Source organism: Suncus etruscus, chromosome 20 (genome assembly GCF_024139225.1).
Source record: "Suncus etruscus isolate mSunEtr1 chromosome 20, mSunEtr1.pri.cur, whole genome shotgun sequence".
Classification (NCBI taxonomy): Eukaryota; Metazoa; Chordata; class Mammalia; order Eulipotyphla; family Soricidae; genus Suncus; species Suncus etruscus.
This window is the reverse complement of record NC_064867.1, coordinates 23,828,803-23,838,445: the sequence shown is the minus strand read 5'-3', so window position 1 is coordinate 23,838,445 and position 9,643 is coordinate 23,828,803.

Here is a 9,643-nt window from a genome sequence, read left to right as displayed (position 1 = left end):
GAATACTTGCCTTGCATACTTGAGACCCGAGTTTGATTCCTGGCATGTGTAATGTGTGGATGCACATACACACACTTAAATTAAAACTAATAATAAATAAATATAGAAAGTTTATTGAAAATAATAATAATAAGTTAAATGTCTTCTAATATCTTTATTTGAGACTTCTAAGTACCTTAATTAATAATGCTAGAGGCCTCATATCCCATTTAACTATTTTAAATACATTTGTAGTATTTGTAGAGAAGGAAGCATTGGTGGCTAGGAGGTTGCACTGGTGAAGAAGGGTTTTCTTTTTATGACTGAAACTAAACTATACACATATTTGTAACCCTGGTGCTTAAATACATATAATAAATAAATTATATGGTCACTGTAGCTTTTAAAAATAACTATTTTAAATACGTTTGTATTAATGATAACATTTTTCTGCTAAACAGATTTTGTTGTATTATCATAGGTCTTACTTCTCTGATCTTATGTCTTATGTCTCTGGTTTATTCAGTTAATCATTTATTAATCCATTTGTTCATTGATTTATTTGCAGATATGAACCATTTTTTGCAGCCCTTAAAAAATCTATTAGCAATTAGGGATCAAATTTATGAAGCCTAAGAAAATAAACCACCCCAGTGAATGAATATGATTTAAGATCTGAACTTTGTCCATGAAGAAACTAGTTCACAAACTAAGTTTTGTTGGGATTTAAATTCTCTATTATGGGATGGGATAGATGGTAATAAATTGTGTTGGGATCATACCCCTCTTCTGTTTGTTTTTCTATATCATTGTTTGTTTCTGATTTTTTGTTTGTTTTGGACTCTCCAATGGGGCTTGGAGCCATCAAGACTACACCCAACAGCCCTGGTAAGATCAGCCAGTGCCAGGGAGGGGACCTATGACCCTAGGAAAGTCATAGGATTCAATTATATTTCCTTACAATGATAACATATCATCAGCAAAGATAGATTCCTAATGAAAACAATGAAAAGTTAGGAAATCGGGCCCGGAGAGATAGCACAGCAGTGTTTGCCTTGCAAGCAGCCGATCCAGGACCAAAGGTGGTTGGTTCGAATCCCGGTGTCCCATATGGTCCCCTGTGCCTGCCAGGAGCTATTTCTGAGCAGACAGCCAGGAGTAACCCCTGAGCAATGGCGGGTGTGGCCCAAAAACAAAAAACAAACAAAAAAAAAAAAAAAAAAAGAAAAGTTAGGAAATCAACTCAAAATAATTAAAGTACAAATGAGAACATGAAAGCATAATAAATTAGGTAGAAATGATAAATTTGAGAAGCCTAAAGCTAGAAAAGAAGATATTTTCTTTTTTTTATTTTTATTTTTATTTTTATTTAAACACCTTGATTACATACATGATTGTGTTTGGGTTTCACTCATGTAAAGAACACCACCCATATAATCTAGTCTACAGTGCTCAAGCGAATAAGGCTTCATCCTACAATTCTGGGAGTCTCTCACATATGCCAAACTCTTCCACTACGGCTGTGTCCTTGATCTCAAAATAACACTGTTAATAGAAATATTTAATGCACTACCAAATCAAAGTTCCATAATAAAACATACAGAACTTCCATAATAAAAATATACAAAATATACAAAAACTGATATATATCATCTGGATATAAGGTATCAATAATACCTAGCACTATTTTAAAGATGTCACTTTATTCACATTATAATTCATATGTAATTTTAGTTATTAACATATTATCAAAAATACAGGATCTAGGAATAAGCAATAAGTAATAAGCAATAAGAGTAAGTAATCAAACATAAATACAAAAATAAATGTGGGGGGAGAGTGATTTGGGTTTTAAGTTCAGCTGTGTTTAGGGCTTATTCTTGTCTCTGTGCTCAGGTATCACTTTTGGAAGTACTTGGAAAATGACTCAATGTAGCACTGGGATAGAACCAGGGACAGGTGAATGTACTACCATCTTTTCAGCCCCTACAGAAATACAGTGCTCTCCAAAATAAATGAGAGTCATATATGTAATTAAAATTATTTCAGTAGCCACAATTTTAAAAAGCACAGATACAAGTAAAATTCATTTTGGTGATGTTAAATGTAATCCATTTATCACAGATATCATTTTTGCATGTCATTAATATAGAAATATTAATGATGTAGCTGACATTTTCCTGCTCAAGCTAATCCTTAAAATCCAGGGTGTACATTACATTTACAGCATTTATTAATCTATTCACTTTTCATGAGCCAGTGGTGACCATATTGAAAGCACAGAGCATAAATAATGAAAATGTTTGATAAACTATATCTATATGGAAATTTATGCATATGTAGAACTGAATATAAAGGAAAGAATAAATGTAAGCTTTTTAGCCCATTGGGGTGGTATAAATGCTGCAGGCAGAGTGTCCTATAAACAACAGAAATTTATTTCTTGTAGTTATGGTTACTGAGAAGCACTAGATCAAGGAACCAGCATGAACCTTCTTCCTGGTTCATAACAGATCCTTCTCCAGTTTAATTATATCACAGAAGGGGAGCTCCGTGGGGATATTTATTGAGAGCATTCATTCCACTAAAAAGATCTCAACCTTATAACATATTCCCCTTCCAAAGCCTTCTACCTCTATCATACTGGGTGTTAGGATTTCCACATAGGAATCTAGAACAAGGAATGTGAAGGAGTCACCTTCAGATTCTCTTCATAGCAATATATATCAGTTCATTGGAAACAACCATAAAATAGAAAAAATAGCCCAGGCAAAAAAAAACGAGTGTGAAAACAACAGCAAAAAACAGCATTCCTGGGGCTGGAGCCATAACACAACAATAAGGCGTTGCTTTGAATGCAGCCAAAATAGGACAGACCCCAGTTCGATTCCTGGCCCCAAGTTTGCCAGGAGTGATTTCTGAGTGTAGAGCCAGGAGTAACCCTTGAGTGCGGCCAGTTGTTACTCAAAAACTGAAAAACAAAACAAAACAAAGAAAACCAGCATTCCTTAACATCTACATAGATGATAACAATGCACAGAAAATAGGTCATAAAGTGTATGGACTGAAAAAGGTCAAACAAAATAAGAAATATTCCTTATAACTCTATTGAAAAGCATCTTTGTGCAACGACAAACACCTAAATTATGAGAAATAGTCACAATAATTACCACACTTGGGCTATGCAGGAAGTACAATTGTACCATTAAGAAATATTCAGTTACACTTATTTACATCTGTTTAATAGGGATTAAGATTAATTAATTAAGATTAATTAAAGAGGTTAGGCATAGGAAGAGAGCTCAAAAGAATACATACATTGTATGCTTCAGGACACTTAGATTCATTTTACCATCTGTGGCCTCTACAAGTATCATCTCCTGCCATTGTATCCCATGAATGCCTCTCAAGCTCCAGCATTCCCAGGGCTGGCTCTGGCAGTGGACCTAATTATTAATGACTAAGAACAATCCAGAATGACTCTACTTCTTTTTTTTCTTTTTTTTTTCTTTTTTTGCTTGTTTTTGTTTTGGGCTCACACCTGGTGACACTCAGTAGGTACTCCTGGCTCTGCACTCAGAAATTGCCCCTGACAGACTCTGGGACTATATGGGATGCTGAGAGTTGAACCACTGTCTTTCATACAAGCCAAATGCCTTACTGCTGTGCCAGTTCCTCCTTCTACTCCTATGCCCACAAAATACTGGTCAGATAACACTCCACCATTTTTCTTTTTGCATTTTAGAAAATATCTAAAGCCTAACAGTCTTTCTTGGTATAATTTAATTAATTTCTATCCTTAGCATCTGAAATTGTTAGCTGTGTGCTTATTTTAGAATGAATGAAGAAAAGAAAACCTTGAATTACTTTCTGTGTTTTATTTTTGTGTTTTTTTTTTTGTGTGTTTCGAAAGAGAACATTTATTTCAAGAAAAGTTATTTCAAGTTTACAAGAGAAAACTTGTAAACTTATTAAAAATCACTGAATTGGAGTGGAAAGTTCCAGACACCACAAAAGAACCTAGGGGAGAGTAAAAGAACATGTACGAAACCTATAGTTATTCCCATGACAGTATACTTCAAGAGTGGAGAAACCCTGTATCTCTTGGGCCAAGAGAATTCCCTTTCTAATTTCCCCAATATTTACTGTGCCTATGCAAGGAGGAGGAGGAGAAATTATTTTTTGTTCTTTTTTGTTTTTGTTATTGTTCGTTTTTTTTATTTCGGGTTTTTTGTGTGTGTGTGCCTTGTTTGTTTTTATTTTGGAACCATGGTTATTGTGTGGTGGTTGTCTTTATTATGGTGGTGCTTTTCAGGTTTTCTGTTTCATTGTTTTTTTGTTGTTGTTGTTGTTGTTGTTTGTATTGTTGTTATGTTTCTCTTACCTTTTCCCTTCTCTTAAATTCATATTTATAGCCTCTTAAAGGACTCCTCCCATTTTTTGCTTGTTTGATTTTTGCCCCATTTTATTTTTTTCTTCCCTTCAAACAGAGCCACATAACTTGAACTCCCTCACAAATTGAGGGAGAAATAATCGAGGGTACCAAGACCAAACAGTCGTATGAACATTGAGTAGAAATAAAAAATGATCAGACTTAAAACACCAAATCCAAAGCCAGTGACAACAGAATCGATACCCAATCTACAACAAGCTAGACACAGAGGGGATCACTTATACTAGCAGCCAGGGGGGCAAAGAAGGGAGATATGGATGCCTGCTGGGAACAGGGGTGGAGGGAGGACAACATTGGGAATACCCCTGATTCAATGTCACTATGTACCTAAAATATTACTGTGAAAATTTGTAATCCACCTTGGTAAAAATAAAAATTATTATTAAAAAAGCACTGAATTGTACACTTAATATGGGTACACTTTAGGGTATGTAAATTATATATTAATAAAGGCATTTTTATAAATATAGTGCTATCTTTGAAAGAAAACCAGATGTCAAGATCTCAGAATGTGTTTTGTCTAGTAGCACTTTCAGCAAGGATGTTAATGTTTCACTTCTGTATTGGACATATTAGAACTACTGACCATACTAAACTATTCATCAGAAGAAATTTGCCTTGTGATGGAGACGATGAACTCTAATTCTACTTAATTTCAAGAAATTTACATTTAAATAGCCATATTTGCCTAGGGACTATTGTGTCAGATAAAATAAATGTATGGTACCTGAGGAGACTCACTCAGGAATGAGTTTAATTTCTCAAAAGGTTTAAGAAAATGTTGGCAACAATCAAGTCCTAAGCACATTTTCAATCAAAGCCAAATTTAGCCGCACCTCAGAAGATTGAGAGGCAACTTGAATGCTTGCCTAGCATATGTAGGGTCCTGGATCCTCTACCTGGCACTAATTCATTTTTTTATTTTTTGTTTTTTGGACCACAATTGGTGGTACTCAGGGCTTACTCCTGACTCTGCCCTCAGAAATCACTCCTGGCAGTGCTTCAGGGATCACATGGGATGCTAGATATCAAACCAGGGTCGGCCCCATGCAAGGCAAGCTCCTTATCTGTGGTACCCATTGTATCTCTCCAGCCCTATATGTCTATATTCTTGAGATGGTTGATTAATTTGAGTAAACAGACTTTAAAACACTACTCTTTCCTGCATTTATATATATTCCTTTTCTTGAATATAGTCTCGTATGGCTTTTATTATTATAGTATTTATGCTTTGTTATATCCAGGTGCTTATTTTTAATTATTAGTCTATTAAATATTTGCTACAATATATCAACTTTATATATTTGAAATACATTCTACTTTTTCATATTGGGAACATTTTAACATATTGCATTTTATTTGTTAAGCTTTTTGTTTGTTTGTTTGTTTGTTTGTTTTGGGCCACACCTGGTGATGCTCAGGGATTACTCCTGGATATGCACTCAGAAATTGTTCCTGGTCTTGGGGGACCATATGGGACGCTAGGGAATCGAACCATGGTCAGTCCTAGGCTACCGCACGCAAGGCAGATGCCTTAATACCTATGCCACTACTCCAGCCATATTGTGGGACCAAATGGAATATCGGGGTTAGATCCCAGGTCCTTCCTGGGTCAACCACATACAAGGCAAACACCCTACCACTGTACAATTGCTTAGGCCCCATTTGTTAAGCTTTTGCTTAAGCATTCCAAATTTCGTTTCATTTTAATGAGATTTCTTAGCTCACAAGTTTACTCAGAAAATATTGTTCTCTAAGAAAATATAACATACTTGAAGAATTATATTTAGAGAACAATTTAAGTGTATAAATGATAACTTTTTAAGAAATATTAAATCAATTAGCAGTTTTCTTATAGCTAATAGTAATGCTCTTTAACATTTAACAAATCGCTATTTTAATTCTATTTACTAATTAAGTTAATTTTTAATTTTTTTCTTTTAATCAAGAAGTGGTATATAAATTTAGGCTGGTCATTTTTTCATAATGTAAATCACCATTCAATTGATTCATTTCTATTATACCTACCTCCTGTGAAAAAATTTTCTTACTTTGTTTTGGTTCATTACATTATTCCATTTTAAAGTCCTTTGGGCACAGAATTAATTCAGAATGTTTCTATTCTTATTTTATAATTAATATAAATTTAGAGGGATAAAATTTATTTCTGGTACACTTCTGCCAGCATCTCATTAATTATGATGTGTTGAACTAACATGCTTATTATTTTTCAAAAAGATTTTACTACAGCTTTGCTTTATAACAGTTAATGTGGTATTTTGAATTTTAATGTCCTTGTGATTTGTTTCTGTAGAATTCCATTTTTTCCTATTTAGGCATAATTGTATTATTATGTTGTGATGTGAGAATATGGTTTTGTAGATTTCATGCTATTGTACTTTGCATTAAATAAGTGCATTTTTCTGTCCCAGTAAATGACTAATTTGTGCAACTAGAAAAAAATCTTTTATAATCCTTTGCCTTATAATTCAATACTTTCCACATGTCTGTTAGCTCAGCATTATTCCTTAGATTTTTGCAGCTAATTCTTTCTCTTCTATTTGTTCTCAGATTTTTCCATATGTCTTTTTTCTGAGACTCTCTATTAGATTCTTCTACTTTGTTTGGTTGGTTTTTCTTCTATATGCCTCCCTCAGAGATGAATTTAGGAATAGTCTGATCCAAGCAGCCACACCTAATTTGACTCTGAAAGGGGCCTGTACCTCACTGAATGATGGACTGGCATGATTTTGAATGTCTTAATAATTTCTGAATAAAAGATTGCATTTTCATCTTACAATGAACTGCACTGCAAATTCTGTAATCAGCCCTGCTTGTTTCCTATCGTCGGCAACTTTGCTGAACCTTTTACCTTTTTTTTTTTAATCACAGGCTGATTGGAAATGACTTGTTGGATTTTCTAAGTAGGGCATTTCATCATCTATATGAAATCCCCTTCTGGTCAGGCAGCTTCTAAAAAGTAACTCCAGTTAGTTATTTCTCCTTATCCCCTCCCCAGGGTGAAATCATTGCTGAGTTCCTTCTTGTGTCTCCTTCACTTCTTTGTCAGTGTTCTTTGATTATTTCCAGAGGAGCTTGCGGTCAGGTGTCCAACAGATGTAACTCGTGTGGGCTCATCCAGGGCTTCTCCTGGGGTAGAATGGGTTCAAATTTAGCTCTGTGCCCTCCAATCTCTTCCCATATAGCCCAAGAAGCTTCCTCACTGCAGCCTCATAATTCCCAGGGGTCTAGAAGATAGCACTTGTAATTTTAGGCTTTTGATCCTTTTCTATCACACATGGCTTCCTCAGCCATATACTCATATCATCCTGGGAAAGTGCTTATATATGGAAAACATATTTTCCTTATATTATGGGAAAATAAACAGATTTTGGACAGGGTAAATCTTAGAGAATATCCCAGAAAACTGGAATTCAAGATTGCCTTGTCTGTTACCTATGGTTTGACTTTAGCTAGTCACTTCATCCTTCGAAGTCTTGGTCTTCCTATCTGAAAAAACACAATAGCTATGCACGGGAGGTTTTGTGCAAGCTAAGTGAGGTGAGGCCTGAGAAGTCCTCAAAATAGTGCCTAATGCATAGAACGTTCTCCTTTTCTCCACTGAGGTGCACAGCTAACTCTTGAGACTACAGCAGAATGGTAATGCTGATTGAACGTTGAGAGATAGTTATTTCTATGTGCAATGACCTCAGGAAGTAAGGCGAAGGACACTCTCCAGGTCTCAGTTGCCCTGAGAAAAAAATAAGAGGGATTAAACCAGGTATCCACCAGCTGAAATAATATATGTTTTCTCCTGCACACACAGTGGTACTCAGGAATTACTCCTGACTTGTGCTCAAGGATCATGCTTAGTGGTGTTTGGTTGGTGCATTGGGTTGGTATTTAAGAGAAGGACCTTAACACCTACACTATCTCTCTGGCCCATGCTACTGTGTTTTAACGCAGGATTTCAGTGCCCCAGGTACTTATCTCTGCCAGTTCCATAAAGTGAGTAAGCCAATATCGCCAACGTCCTATCCAACCCCAAGTGCTTGCATGTCTTGTGCTGATACCTGGCATGATATGGACTTGTCTAGGGAACCACATGACCAGAATTTGATTCCACTCCTGCCGGAAACAAGTAGGGCTCTGGAGTCAATACATCAAAAACTATCTAATTCAACTAATCCTTTTTTTCGGTTTGATTCTTGGAACACGAATCATGTTCCTGCTCCCTGAACTCTGTTTCTGGCTGGATGGTTTACCCCACTACTATCTCTGGTTTCTGGCATATCCTAGACTTTCTCTTTATTTTTCATGAAATCAAAATGATAAAGCTATCATTTTCACTGTGGTTTCTTTTTCTCTTCAGAATTACTACCCCCAAGATGCCCCTAGGGAGATAAGCTTTTCCAACAGAATGTGTGCTGATAGATGCAAGATTGTGTAGATGGGTGATCCATGAGTCCACATCACGGATGGAAGGGAACTGCGGCGGAAATTCAGTCCATATGTCCCCACAAATATATTCCTTGGTCGATCAGACATGTCGCTTTCTCAAAATGAACACAGGGGTGTTGAGTACTGTTAGCAATATGAAGATAAATACATTTTATTGAGCCCCACACTCAGCGGAGTAAGAGTTTCTGGGAAGGAAAACACATTCATTCCTTCCTGTATGTGCTAGAAAAATTTGGAAGATTTCAGAAAACAATTAACTTTCTGGGTAAATTGTGAGCTCACTTGCTACCTTTTCAGTGTTTATATCATTTCTTAATGCTTGCAAATGTTGATCAACTTCCTCCACCCATAGGCAGGCCAGAGTTTTTAATCCCCAAGTGACCAAGGAGGAAATGAAATCCCAATGGTTTAAAGTCTTTATCTGATGTCAAGTGGTGAACAAATGGCAAGGTTCGCAGCCATAGTCTTGGCCAAGGCATCTTAGATTGGGGTGAAATATTTGCATACCACTACAGAGAAAAGGACTTAGGAAAGATAAGTTTTAAGCTATGTGTTTAGAAAGAGAGACACAATGGTAACTGTTAGGATTGTTTTCATGGCTGAAATGTCAGTATATATTAATGCTATCTTCCTATGGAGACAGATGAATGAAAGAATCTAAAGATGTTTCAGTATGTGAAGTATTTATGCCAGTATTGAGGATACTTTGATACTGTAGAATAAGACAGTAAAAATTCTTACTTTTGGATA